The sequence below is a fragment of the Simochromis diagramma genome, unplaced genomic scaffold (assembly GCF_900408965.1).
Source record: "Simochromis diagramma unplaced genomic scaffold, fSimDia1.1 OVJJ01000822.1, whole genome shotgun sequence".
Classification (NCBI taxonomy): domain Eukaryota; kingdom Metazoa; phylum Chordata; class Actinopteri; order Cichliformes; family Cichlidae; genus Simochromis; species Simochromis diagramma.
In genome coordinates, this window is record NW_024387520.1 from 4,485,269 (window position 1) to 4,500,747 (window position 15,479).

Genomic DNA, 15,479 nt, shown 5'->3' on the forward strand with positions numbered 1-15,479 from the left:
GGTATGGCTCACAAAGCCAGATTTTGAGTTTGGAAGCAACTGTTTTGTTTAGTGATCACGCTCCATCCACTGGGACAGACTCAGCAGAGAGAATCTATTTTCTGTTCTGTCCCCTGAATCCAGCAGAACTCGGGCCCTTCCCTCTAAACAAGCATTTCGGTTGAGAAACAATGTATATTCACAAAGACTGAAACAGCCATGAGGAGCGGAGAGAAGAAAAAGGAAAGACCGCCAAGATCCATCGCACTCCAGCTTCTCCATGTTTAATGACTCCTTGAAGCTGAGAGAGAACCAAAGAATACCTACGATGGCCTATTTTCCTGTCTCTCTCTAGCTGCAGAGGACCAGCCCTTTCATTTCAGAGCAAAAGACAGTAGGTTTAGGTTTCATCATGAAGGGCATCAGACGTAAAACTGCCAGTTACATGCTGTAAACAGGGAGCAGCCGAAAGTAGCTTCTATACTGTACATGAATTAATCTTGTGTGTGTCTTTGTTTGTGTGTGTGCATGGATGGCATGGATAAGTACGTTCCAGAATCAAAAACAATGTAGGTAACACAACTAAAGTTTTACAAATATTGATGCCATGTACTGTACATGTATTTCTGTTCCCAGTTTCTTCACAGATACAAAATAGAGGAGAGCTGATGATACAGAATGCACCAGAGACACCTAGATTTAGACAGCTGGAGTTTACTGTACACCAGCAACCACCAGATACACACAGTGCAAATAGTGTGTATGTGCTGTTTACAGTCCTAGAGAATAGCACAGAGCTTCAGCTGAGCTCTGAGACATGCTATAATGCCACACAAACCACTTAGTCAAACGCCCTCACTTTCTATTGACTCTTCCCCACTTTAAGTTACAGTGCATCAAAACTCCCACTGGTCCACATATATAAGGCAGCAGCATGATCAGAGTAAAAGGCTCAGGAGTGCAAAGTCTATATAACAGAACTTAAAGTAAGCAGCTTAAAATCAATGACACTTTTGAACAGATAATTGGAAATGAACACAAATTTTTATCTTTAGAATTTGTTCTAAAGCGGAAACTCTTTTTTTTTTTAGGTCAACATGTTGCTCCAGAATCTCTGTTTTTAGTCTCAGACTTATAAAAAGAAAATAAGCTAAAAGCTCAGATGGCAACGTGGCAACCATTAATAGAAGAAGTCAACTGGTTGTTTACAGTGACTCATAACCTTCCCTGACACATGCACTCCGATATTTTGGAGCGTACCCTTCTATCTGGTGAGCTCAAACTATTTAGCGCAGGCCTGAAAGGGTCATATGACCATCTCCTGTCTGGAATCTTCTTTTTTACAAAGAAAGTGCTCATCCATGTCCTCCTCGGTGTCAAGCATTCTTCTAGTAAATGTGTATATATTTATATTATGTTATATTTCTGCATAAGGAAAACCTGGTCTCATAAAATCCCCCCAGATACTTCCCAGGCTCTGAATGAAACTGCCAGCTTCAATAAGCCAACTCGCATGCCATAGGTTTAAACATGTATGACAAAACTATGATAATTATGTGTCATTATTATCAGTCCCTCTGCTGCTAGAAGCTCATGTATCTTAGTCACGAGTGACACGGTAGGAGAGTCACGGTAATTTCCCATGGGAAAGGCTAGCCCAACAGGTGGGATGTGTAGGAGTTGTTGCTATAATAACTCCTTCCCACCAAATTTTAATAATACCCGACACATTAAGTACTACGCACCTGCTATGTATGCCAGTAATCAGAAAGTATCAAGTGAACTTTGCTCCTCTTGTTCCCTTTCATTAGCACCCCAGCCGTGACTTAAAGTAGTTGCTGTTTACTGACACTGATGGTAGAGAGTGACATTTCACCGAACACTGTTTTATATATGACGTCGCTGTGCTGTTGTTTGAATCTTGAAGCTGTGCCCTGCAATTTAATCTCGACTGCCGTGTGAAATAAGAGAAACATGTCCCATCGGGAAAGATTTATAAGAGTTCTCGCTTCGCATTTAAAGGGCAGACTGGTAAAGCAACACAGCTGCTTAGAAAACTCCCCATGTGGGATATCAACCAGAGTCATATTTTTTTTATCCTGGGTTGTATGTCATGACAGTGGTGTCTTTATGGAGGAGGAAGCCTGTGTTTAGCCGTGGGCAGTGTGTGGAGCCATGTGCTCATTTCTCACTGTGATGACAGGTAATTTCCAGGCTCTGCAGCCACTCCTGCATAAGAATAACCTAATCTTGCTTTGGCCATTAACAAGAAAGTTTATGGCAGTTCTTCTTCTCTTAGCAGAGGTGCCACTTCTTTCTGTCCATTGAAATATTTCCATTTGTCTATCCTTTTTATTTCACCAAGTCCTGTCTGCACACTCACTTCTTTTTGACAACAGAGAAATGATCATCCAACCATCCATCTCAAAACTTAACTTAAGCTGTTGTGGGGCATTTATTTATTTTTATGTTTTTCTCATTATGCACCTCACAAAAGATAGTAAAAAGAGCAATAAATTAATTTTGTTTGTGTCCTTATGTATAGAGGCTTATTTAAAATGTAAGCAAGGAGAAGTCAGAATGGCTACTGTGCTACAGAAGTACTTCTTTTTCTGATTTTTCCTTTAGGAGTCACAACACCGGATCATCTACCCTCATCTCACTCCATTTCTCCGGTATATCCACTATCCCTCCTCTGCACATGTCCAAACCATTTCAGCCTTGCTTCTCTAACTTCGTCCCCAAACTGTTCAACCTGAGCTGTCCCTCTGATGTATTCATTTCTAATCTTGTCCCTCCTGGTCACTCCCAACAAAACTCTTAACATCTTCAACTCTACCACCTCCAGCTCTGCCTCCCATCTTTCTGTCTTTCTTTCTTTCTTTCTGTCAAAGCCACCGTCTCGCTAAAGGCTTGTAAAGCTTCCCTTTCATTCCTCCTGCTATCCTTCTGTCACAAATCACCTCTGACACTCGCCTCCATCCTCTCCTCCCTGCCTGCAGTCTCTTCTTTACTTTTATAGTGCTCTGTCTGTTGTTAGGTTGACCCCAGGTTTTTTAAATTATCCACCTTCACTACGTCTACTTTTTTGCATCTTCACCTTTCCACCTATCTCACTCTCATTCACAAGCATGTATGGTGCTTTGCTTCTACTGAGTTTTATTCTGTTTTTTCCTTGACAGCATACCTCCACCTCTGCAGACTCTGTTCCACCTGCTCCCTACTCTCACCACAGATTGTTGTCTGTGGACATCACAGCCTACAGAAACTCCTGCCGGACCTCATCTGTTAACCTCGTCACCTATTTATTGAGCAAATATGCAAATAGACTCAAACATGTATTTTGGTGAAGCAGGTTGTGTTCTGGGTCTCTTGGGGCAGGCAAAGCAAAGCACAGACAATAATCACTCTAACATTCACTCTTTTTCCTGTTTCCTGCATTTATGTGACATACAAAAACGAAGTAAAGATTCCCAAATGTCAGGTTTCAGGAGCCATAGGAGTTAACAAGAATAAGAATTACTTAATTATACACACAATTAACTGGACAAGACCACAGAAGAATTCCAGCCACAGAATTTCAGTGGTGGTGGTGAGTAGACCGCTGTCATACTCAACGATACAATATGACACCTAGACGTCCAGTGTTTTATAAGTGGGATTTAACTGTATTTGTTGCCAGAGTGAATAAAAACTCTTGCTAACCACAAAATGATGGTGCTAAGCCACATGGAAAGACTGATACAGTTAAGGTAACATGTTCTTTGATTGGAAATATGTACATTTCTGTGCACACACTTGTAACTAACTTGGAAATATTGTTCTAAAAACATGCCTAATATTACTGAAGCCTGTAACTCTTGTCTACTATTTGTTTACCTAAGAGCTTGAATCTGAGCCTTATGCAGGCATGTGAAAAAAAGCTACCTTAGTTTAATGTTTGAGAACAATTTGCAATTTGTTTTCCAAAGCGAACAATCCACTCTCAACCAGACACTCTCAGACCACTTTAGTTTCCTTGTTTCCTTCCCTGTTTGCACCCTACCTTTTAGCCAGTGCATTCACTATGCCCAGATCCCCCTTGTACCAGCCAGCATCCCCCTTTTAATATCAACCTGTCTTCCATCTCATCTCATTCGCCCACTTCACTCTCCTGCCAGCTCATTCTCCATCACCTTCGTTCTCTGCCATTACCTGCGAATCTTCCCACCTGCACGGCCACCAGTCTGCCTCAGTAACAACCTGCTTTCATCCATCCTTGATGTGACACATCCATTCTTTTACATCACATTCATCTCAGAGACAATAATAAAACTCTTAAACTGCTTCTGAGGTCTGTGCTCTGCATCTGCCATGCCTTTTCCCCAAAAAGTATTACAGCACCAAAAAACATAATATAGCAACTCCCCCAGGGACAATTAGCTTTGATGCCATCACATATATAATTTGTATACACTGAATACAGTGGTTTGCACTTTCTACCCCATAAATCTGTGAACACACACGTGTACACTTGTAAATATGTACACATAAGGACAGGAAGGCTCTTGGTTTGCCAGTGCAGGCTGATGAATTGCTAGAAATCTGTCTTTTATGTACTTGATCTAATTATAGTCGATATGGGGGAGGGAAATTGTGTAGAAGAAGACAGGTTGCTTCCAGCTGTATGTACATATCTTCAAAGCCAAGTTGTTTTTCTGCAAGAAAGATCTGACACAAATGTGATTTGAAATGATTTGCAATATACACCGTGAAAGCATCACAATCACTTTCAACTATTTCAGCCCTTTTCTTGTGTATTTTGACCCACAACAAAAGGTACAATTTGTATAAAGAAACATTAATGAACAAAAATAATTCACAGCCAGAAACATGTTAAAGAAACTCAGGGGATGTTGAAACAATCCTTGTGACACCTTAAAATGTGATTACAAATTTGTGCATCATAAAAGGCTTTACATTACTTATTGAATGTACACAGGAGGTATGCAAAAATATGGCATATTTCCATTCAGTCAGCTTTAGTCAAGATTACAAATGTCAGCAGCTCACAGAATTCGTGACTGAATAAATAAAAATAAACAATTTTCTCCACTGCTCTCTTTCATCCTGCATTCTTTCTGTCTAACATTGCATTTCAGTATCAGTTACACGAGAACACATTTCACCTCAAATATAATAAACTAATTATTACTTTAATTAAAATATTGTAGATAAATTACATATACACATATTTCTCTTGCTCATCACACCATGGTAGTCACAAAACCTTGAAAAATGTACTTCATTAAACTATCTCAGCCCAGTAAGATATTCCATTAAATGCCACTATCTCGGGGGCATTACCGAGGCGCTCTTCTCCTGAGTATGTGCAGCCAGGTAATATGTAATGTGACAGAACACAGGGCCAGTGCAGTGAAGTGGGTAGACACCCAGTAGCCACTCAACTAGATAATGAGGTCTCTGCTGCTTCTTTTCTTAATAAGAGCCCAAAACTCCACTGCACAAAGAGCAAGCTTCTTCACTCTCTATCCTCTGACTAGGATAATGAATCTCTTAATTGAACAGAGATAATGCAGATGATCCTGATGATCGCTTAAACATTTACAGGTGTGTAAAATATTCGCTTTGCATTAATAAAAAACTTCATTATATCATATGGAAGCAATGCCAAACTTGTTTACAATTGAACTTGATTTTAATATGCCCAAATGAACCCCTGCCCCTCCCATTGTATTATCGTGCGGCTCAAAAATGGTTTAATAGCCGGGATAAAGATAATTCTGTCTATCAGCTATGCATGTAAAACCCAGTGCAGAAGAGCCATAGTCACATAAATAGGCAATCAAATGATTAAGAGCATAATAAAAAGGTGAATGAGAATGGGTTTGCTTGATCTGTGTCAGTATTAGTTAAATGCATCAGTCAAATTAATAGATGAACACTAGAAATCCACTGACTGCCTGGCAGGGGACCAGAATAGTGACCAACCAGTCGGCCCCCCATTTGTACAGTTAGAGCTGGTCCATTTCATGCATGCACATAGCATGTGCATAGCAGGCAAATAGTCACCGGGACAATTACAGCCACATGCTAACATCCTGCTAGCATGGTTGCTCCTCACTATGAGTGAAGACACAGAGCAAACCATGGAGGATTATTTGTAACAACAAACCTAATCAGATTCCTAAATCAGCCTCACCCAGCTGAACGTAGAAGCTAACAAAGGCAAAGTGGCTAAAGCTAACGCTATACAGATCTTACAGTTAGCTACAAGCCAGCAGCTGTTTTTGAAGTAAAGCTTGTTTAAACACCTACTCCTCATGACATAAATGTTACATTGCAAGCAGTGACACCTTAACCTCACTTGTTTGAAATAGATTCACTCTGATAGGCTTTGGTAATTAATGATTGGCTCAGTTTAATCAAAACAGCCATTGTTAAATTCTCTAGGCAGTAAACTCTTCACTTGTTAAGTTCAGCAGTTGTTCAGATGATTGACTTCAGAGAATTATTCTCTTACGGTCATCAATATGCTTCGATCCACGACTGAAATCAATAACTCTTTATACGCTATGATATGAAGGAACTAGATGAATGAACACCCAAGAGGCGTTCATTAAGTAATGGCCCTTCTGGAATTGTCAGCAAGCATTAATCTTTTAAAATTCAATGGATGCCATTACAAGAAACACATATTAGCAAAAGCAAGCTCCAAGCTATTGTTCAGAGTATAATGGATGATGAGAAAAAGAAAGCAGTTGCCTTGGAGGACTTAGCACGTTCTAATGAAAATATATTTTTTAAGTAAACAACACAAAACTAAAGAGAAATGCAATGTCTTCAGTGATCATGAAGAACAATATGCCTGCATATGGGTCTTATTAAAAAGTGTCCTGTAGTGAAAAATCTAAATTAAACAACAACAGACATAGTATAGCTGCTCATCAAATTCTCAGAAGATGATCTCTTTAAAAAATAATAATAATAATTGTTTGGGCTCTACTGAGAGTTCAAGGTGACAAAAGCCTCAAGTCTGGCACTTTGACTTTCCTGTCAATCACAAAGTAGCCACACACTAAGGCACAGACTGCTCTAATACTGATTTTAAATAATTGTTAAATATTTACATATTTATCAAGCAGCTGTATTGAAGCTTGTGACTGACAGCATAAACTCTTTAACAAAATATATACTGAGGTCATAGGTCAAGTAAGAGATAGCATCCTCTTAGCAACTGGACCTCGTTTTGCATCAAGAGGAATCTCCCTCTGCTGGCCATTGGAAATAAAGCAAGTTAAAGGGACTTTCATGACACCTTGACGTAACATTGTTTTACAGTGTCTGGTTAATTAGAGCAAGTGGATTGGAAAAAAAAGGGTGTGAAATTTAATTAGCCTCTTACTTAAAACTTCCTGCTGTCTCTCAATCTACACAGGGTTAATTATTCATAATTTTAGTACCTGCCAAAATTGGAACAGTAAATATTACTTGTTTCACTCAGTCTTTCTTTCTTTTGGATGAAATTATAAGGTTAATAAATTAGCTACATGCAAATAATATTTTAAAAAACTTAAACAAAAAATATCATAGATGTTTGACAATGCAAGAAATACTCGAGCAAATCCCATTCCATTCTTGTTCCTTGTCTTTAACAACTGATCCAATCTGCTTGTCTACATAAATTTAAATTACACTCACAGTCAGGGGCGTACTTTCCAGGGGGGTTATGACCCCCCCCCCCCCCCCTCCAATAGAATTATGAATTATCTTGCATAAATAGGCTGTTGATTTTCTTTACTCATTTCAATTATTACCAGCAAAACAGTTGCATGTTCAATCATCTGGGAATTTACCCAGATTTATTTAGACAGAGGTCTAAATAAATCTGATCTCTGTCTAGATCCTCCCCCCCCAATGTTCAGCACAAAGTTATGCTGATGCTCGCAGTGGCCCTAAACTTCAGTGATAGTGCTACAGCACTGAGTAACTGGAGAAAACAGGAGTAGTGGAAAGTAGTGGCTCTGCTCAAAGCCTTGTTAATTATCAATAAATATCTTACATCAAAAAGTGATAACATCTCTTCTTTCCCGTTAGATCCTGTTGACAAAATCACCATCAAGGAGAAGTACCCTTATGAGTCATCATATGCTTCTTGTCATAATCACTCTTAATGTCATCCTCAGTGTCCTCTGTATGCAACTCTACAGCTCTCATTTCCATACTCAGAACAATAACCCAGTTTCCATTATTCCTGCCAGCTGTGTCATGATCCTCCCTCCCAGTTGTACCAGATGTCAGGGCTGAGCTGCATGGCTTGGCCTACTTTGGGTAATGGTAGAATAGGTGGTCAACATTGAATCAGGAAGTATAAAGGAATCAGTCTCTTTCCAATCCTTTGCCGAGCAAGATTAAACTGCAGATCGTGAGTGTGCATTGATGTGCATTTATACTGCACAGGTCTGTGTTTAACAAATGTGGTCCAAAATCTATTCCTATCATTTCAAACATTTGAAAGCCTAGCTGAGAATATTACAGTATTATTTGATCATAGGGTTAAAGAGAAACTTAAAAAATAAGAGTCCGCTGCGTATCATGGATATTTTCAATGCTCCCTGCCTTGACGTTTATTAAATGTTGATCTGTTTGCTGATCATAGTTATGGCATCACAGGCAACAGGATCTAAACAAAGTCAATCACCCCCAGATCACCAGCAGCAGTAGCTAACACGTCCCAGAGTGTTACTGTGGAGACATCTTCTTGTACCTCAAGGGAAACTCTCATTGGTGTGGATAAAAAGTGTTAAATGTGTTAACACCACATTCTGATGCAACTGTATTAACCTATCCTTGCTATGACTTCTAACACAAGGCAAATGGTGTGACAAATTACATTCACCGGAAGACTGACGGAGACAGACACAAATTTGGTGACTGTTCAGTCGAAATTAATGCAAGCGGAGCAGCTTTCTTATCAGCTGCAACTGACAGTTCCACAACGCAGCCACTCTCCATAAATAATGAAGAACAAAGGTCTGACAGGGAGACGAGGGCTGAGGACGTGAATCGAGTAAAAGGGAGTCACAGATTGAGTAAAGGTAGAGCGACTTCAAGAGCGTGAAGGATAATGGTATCCTGAAATGCAAAAACAAAGATTTAATTTAAATTTAAAGATAAATAGAAGACACCTGAAAAGCTCTAAAGACCACATAAAAGTTAAACACAGGAAGATAGAGACAACCAGATACACCAAGCTGGTCACTTTTCCCTCCAGAATAATGTTGAAGCTTCAAAATAGGGCTACACAAAATACCATGTTACGGAACTAAAACACACAAATATTGGCGGCATGCGGAACATTAGCAGGTTTCCCCCATGTGTTTATCACCAGTAAATTTGGTGCACTGACAAACTGAGCCACGAGTGTCAAGTGCTGCTGACATTGCAGACAGACAAGCTGGTCGCCCTGCTGCCAACCCAACCTGTCAACCCACCAGAGACGAGTCAGTGCCAGTCTGAGATTGTGCTGACACGACTTCCAAAACAAGGCAAAGCAAAGCTCTGAACAGAGCAGAGCGGAGCACAACCGTCAAGAACACGTTGATCCAGAGCTACGTTTGCTGGCTCAGCGACTTTACAGCAAAAATAAACAAGCCAAAAACAGCGCTGATGTGCTTTTTTGACAAACCACACAAACTACACACTGTACATCATACTATACACTATTGGTCCCTGTACCAAATATCCGACAATTGCTTTTCTTCATCATTCGATAAACATCCCAGCATGTATTAGCAATATTTAACATTTAATTTAGCAGCAGAATCCTAAAATCGATGCTCTGATTAAAATGTTCACAGTAAACCAGTTAAATTTCTGCCTTATAGATTTTTTTTGTATTGTTGTCTCCTCATAAACCAACATTTTCCAACCTTAATATGACTAGACACGCTTTTTTCATACTAAAATAGAGCTGGACCGATCCGATATTACGTATCGGTCCGATACTGACCTAAATTACTGGATCGGATATCGGAGAGAAATAAAAAATGTAGTCCGATCCGAAGTATCACAAAATGACCTGACGAAACGCCCTACTTGGCGTAACCCAGCACGGCGCATCGGAGCAGTATGTGTCACGTGATAGAGCGGCTGTTGTCTCCCAGACCTGTCAGCAGTCTGTTGGAGCATTTGGAGCCTGGACTACATGCTTCCTAACTGCAGCATTTCATCTCGGCGAAAACTATCCTAGAGAAGTAAAGCAAGTGTGTAAGTTCATCCTTGAATGTTTGCATAGTATTTCCACGTTAAGCTTAACAACTGATATGTTGAGCCACAGCTGGACTGACCATCGGAGTTCCATATCGAGGTGAAAAGGAAGCGATTTGTCCCGTACTTCAGCTGGAATTAAAAAATAGACACAAAGCTGGAATTATTTTGTCTTTGCTGCTGAGTTGCATCTACTTCTCTCATTCGCTCCCCCTCCCTCTCCTGTTATTACTTCAAACATGAAACTGATCAATGATCAGCTGATCGGCTTTTCTGCCGCAAGTCTCGTCTTTCTTGTTTGTTTATCGCCCACTTTGCGCTAGAAACAGGAGACCAGTGGATAAACAACAGCAGCGCGTTTAAGGGTGAAAAGCTGTTGTTAAAATTTATTTAATATTACTTTCTAGTATCAGCTGATGTTTGCTGGAGCCACAGCTGTAAAAGCTGCTGGTTATGATGTCGGTTTGGATATGTGAGAGGGAAACATGAAGATGAAACCAGGAGATGTCCTTACTGAATCATCAGAGCTGAACAGGTGATGGAGAAACAGGTTTACCCTTTAGGTGACATGAATGAGTTGAAGGGAAGTTACAAACTGTTTCTGAGAGACAAATAACACCAGGATCCTTTTCTACGTAGCTGACGGCTGGTAACTGTGCAGGGGCGGCTCTAGCAAAGTTTTGCCAGGGTAGGGCATTAACAGGAAAAGGGGGACACAAAGAAATATTTTTCTTTATTATGTCATTTAAAAACTTATAAATAAATAATTATCTGAATCTTACAACAAAAGTGGTCACCTGACTATCCATTATAGTATAAAGTAATATACACTAATATACACCCTAGTAAGCTATAGTACTTTTTCCTTTGGGAAGGTACCATCTGTGCAGTCTGCAATTCTGTTGAAGAAAGATGTTGAATCTATTTAAATATTGTAGAAAAATAATTGATTATTGTGAATTTGTTTTACACTTGCATTAAATTAAAGTTGATTACATCGATTAAGGGAGGGGGGGGTCCCTAATATTTTTGCTGGGAGTTGGCAACCCTAGTAGTTAGGTAGGTATGTACTCTTTAAAATACCAGAATAGGGAGGATGGTGTTGGTTTAAATTTATTAAATTGATCAGTGTTGCTGAACTATAAAATGTTTTGGGTGGAGTGTATTTTTTGCACACAGGTGTAACAGAATAGCTTCAGTCTCTTGTTTTTTAAAACTTGAGTATGAACTTATACAAAATGCAGCAAGATATTTATAAAAAAAACAGTTTTATTGATTACAAAATACGCTATATCGGATTCATATCGGTATCGGCAGATATCCAAATTTATGATATCGGAATCTGTATCGGACATTAAAAAGTGGTATCGTGCCATCTCTAATCTAAAAAGAAAAAAATGTACTTCTTAGATCTTCTTATACTTTTTATACGTGTCAGCATAAAAAGTATTTATCTGTTGTTTACATTATACATTCTATGTGAAGTTCAGAGAACTCTAATTCCGTTATATCTCGAATCTTATCTTGTGTATCGTGGTTATAAGGGACATAACGACTAAACAAGCTAAACAAAGCACAGATCGAGTGTTTCAAGTGTAGACTAATGGGCATTTATTTGACTGAAGAGACGCCAATGAAATGCATTCTAGGGTTTTGTGGTTTTATGAAAATCACTCAGTGCTTATAGAGTATTTGAATAAATGAGGAAAATATCCAAAAATCTTTTTGTATTGTTAATTAAATGCAAACAGGTCTTCAATTTTGTTTTACATTAAATCACTGATGTGCTTGTTGTTGTGGACACCCTGAGATTCAGCTTGTTGTATATCATTACCAGCACATCTTGTAACAAAGACTAATGAATAATAATAAAAAAAAGTATTCATGCTTCTTAATGGCACTGCTATTTTGGACTTCACTGTGTATTCATGAGCCTAAAAAGCACATTACCAGCACATGCAGGTCCTACACTGTCTTTTTCTTTAACTTGCAACTTGCTACTACTAAAGCCTGCTAGTATCAGCAACCCTCTCTGACATCATCATCTTGGAAGGATTGTTACATTTTTCAGAAAAGAATTCAAATGAGTGCAGAAAAAATGCACTTGTAATCTTTAATGCACTCCTGTGTTTTGTAGTTCCTTCAGTGAACAAGTAAAATCTATCCAGTGAGACAGCTGTGGGATTAGTTTTTTTTTTTTTTTTGTCCTGGTCCAATCGTTTTCTTCTGTCCACCTTTTTCTCTAATCATTTAGATTATTCCTCTTTAGCTTTCTATCTGCCATTACCCCTATTGGCCTTGGAGGGGACGGGATGAGCCATTTGTCATGGATCCATTTAATTACATCAACACGATAAAGTGACAGTGTTTGACAAAGCATGGCCTCTCATCAGAAATGCTGGCAGCACAAACTCCCATCTCTCCATCTGAATCGTGATGCTAGATAGTTCTGGTCTGAGCAACATTTATATAGCTCATCTGTTTGTTTTTAAAAATGATCTGAAACCAAAGCAATCCACAGTCAAACAATAAGAGCTACAGTATTTAGCGTTTAAAGCTACACCTCCTGCATGTCATCCAGCACCACCTGCTGTGTAAAATTTTAGGAACACTGACCAGATGGATCGGCATCACTTTTTATGTATCAGAGTCTCCATAGAAAATGTCTGTATAGGGTTATGAACCTAAAATACATAGAAGAGCAGAACTAGAGGAATATGTTTGTGACAATTATAGACCGCATCCAGTCCAATGAACCTTTAATTTCCAAAATAGATCAGTTTGTCTCTCTGCCAGCTAGTGTCATCCCTGCACACCACGATGATAGCGCTGATTAAAGACTGTGGTACCACCTCCACACTAGGAAGAAAACCAGCAAGCAGAATAAAAACGTCACATACTCCTTATTACCTTTGCTGCAAAAGCCTCAGACTGACATGTGAGACGAGGTGTAGACGGCATCACCGCAATGAGCAGGTGATGGACTGTGTATAAAGCAATATGCCAAGTGATGAAAAGAGACGGAAAAGCAACAGAAACTGTGATGCAGAGTAGCAGAGGGGAAGACGGGGAGGCGGTGGATTTATCTGATTCATAGAGATACACAAGCCTGGGAAACAGTTTAGACAATGAATTTTGCTGCAGTGAGTGAGCATATGACAAAAGCAATGAGTTTTTTTTCCTTTCCTTTCTGTGAAAATTGTTTAAATACCTAGGTGTCAAAAAGCTCCAAAAGGCAATATCAACTGAGCAGCACACCCACAGCTATTATTTGCATACACGGAGAAATGATTTTAGCTATTCTTCAACACACTTCACTTCATTCCACACAAATTATTTCAACAAAGAAACAATTCGCTACAAAGCTTAATTTACTAGCAATTTGCTATGTTCAGGGTGTTTGACTTTAAAGGTATGCTAACCACTGAAGCAGTGTGGCTATTTATTTTTGCACTGACTTATTCCCAAAAAATATACAGCCCGACAATAACAGTAGTAGCTAAAGAAAAGGAAGGATTTCTCCTCTCAAAGTCTCCCTGGGCGGGATGTTTACACCAGGGATATGCTGCAAGTGTTCATGGTTGCTGAACTCTGCTGGGAGCATTGACAGGTAATCAGTCATTGTTTGGAAGTTCTTTTAAATTATGAAACTCGATGTGGGAGTGAACATAGCACAAGCAGCTGATGAATGTGGTCCTGCAGCAGCAGCTTAACTGGTTGGTTAAAAACACAGGGTGTCGACACAGTACTAGTTTTTCCTTTAATGGATTTCAGAGCATCCTTCACACTCTAAGGATGCCGCTGGTACAAAACATGCAATCCATCGAAATGAAACCAGAACTATGTCTTATAAATCGAATCTAATCAGTGTTTCGTGAATTAATAAATGTACAAAATGATAAGAGCATGTTCAACTGGATCACATGTGCCTATTGTACTGTAATCATTACACAGAAATGCAATGAATGCAGTAAATAAAATGATAATATTAAAAAATGAACAGGATTCCACATTAAACTGTATTGTGAAAAGTCAATTTAGCATCTAAAACATGATCAGCACCATCAGCTGGGTTTTTGATAAGGATTACATGGTAGTGTTACTTAGAGTTACCACATAGAAACAGTGATGGAAAGTACTAAGACAGCGAGGTAGAAAGCAAAGGTGGAGATGATAGCATTTTTGGATTTTATACTATTTGCTTTACATCCATTTAATGCTGCCCATCCAGCTGTGATCCACGGCAAACCGGGGTTCTGTTTTTTTCCTGCAGCTTCCATTTTATTCTCCCTTCGATTCATATAAATTGACAGCATTGTTCATGCAGTAATGCAGTAAATTAAGTTTATAAAACAAAACCTAAAACTGTCTTGTGAATTCTGCATTTAGCACCTAAAACTTCCACTGGAACTCCATAGTATGCATTATGCATGAGCTGCACTACTGGATGTGTGAAGCAACAGAACCTGCAGTCATCTCTTAGAAGGAAATTATTCTCGTTTTTCTGAACATGAACAACAGACAGCTTGAGGTGTGATGCAGAAATGTGAAAATCCCCTGGAGGCTTTTTTCTTTTACATCAAATGTTTCCCGGTCATGAACTGATCTTGGTCTTGTAAATTCATAAAAAAAAAACCTAAGCTCACAATCAAAGATTGCTTGTAGAATCTCTGCAACATATCCAGCATTGGTCTGATAAGAGGGACATCAGCAGAGAGAGTCACAAAGATACTCCCCATTAGAGCATTTTTCTTCACCCTCCTCAGGCTATCCCCACTATTTTCACCTTCTGTATTTCTCTCTTTCCTCTAGTCTCCTTTCTTCCCATTTGTTCTCCGTTGCCTTGCCTCGATCCCCTCACTTCCCCCTCTCACATCTCATCATCCATCAATTGTGCTTTTCTCTCATTCAGAGCACGTTCGTTACCAAGCCCATAAAACTGGAATTAAGGAAACAAGTCTAAAGCTGCAAAGCTGCAGGGGGTGGAAGGAAATACCGAAACATTTGAACCTTTCTGTTTTTTGACGTTAAGAAGAGAGCTCCAGCAGGAGGATATCCCTTTTTAAAAAAAACTGTCATCTCCTCTTCTCTCTCTAGTGAGTGACTAACAACACCGTGTGTCATGTCACACCGGCAGCACCAGCTCAGGTTCCACACTACTGGAAACTGGACACGACACACCCATTGCACCTCCGCCGTGCCACTTCCTACCACAAATAAAGCGCACAAAC

At 39.4% G+C, this 15,479-nt stretch overlaps 1 protein-coding gene across 5 annotated transcripts in view; it reads right to left on the reverse strand.

Annotated features, from left to right (window-relative positions):
- mctp1a (multiple C2 domains, transmembrane 1a) overlaps positions 1–15,479 on the reverse strand; it is a 126,821-nt gene that overhangs the window by 87,139 nt on the left and 24,203 nt on the right. The gene's annotated exons all lie outside the window — the stretch shown is intronic.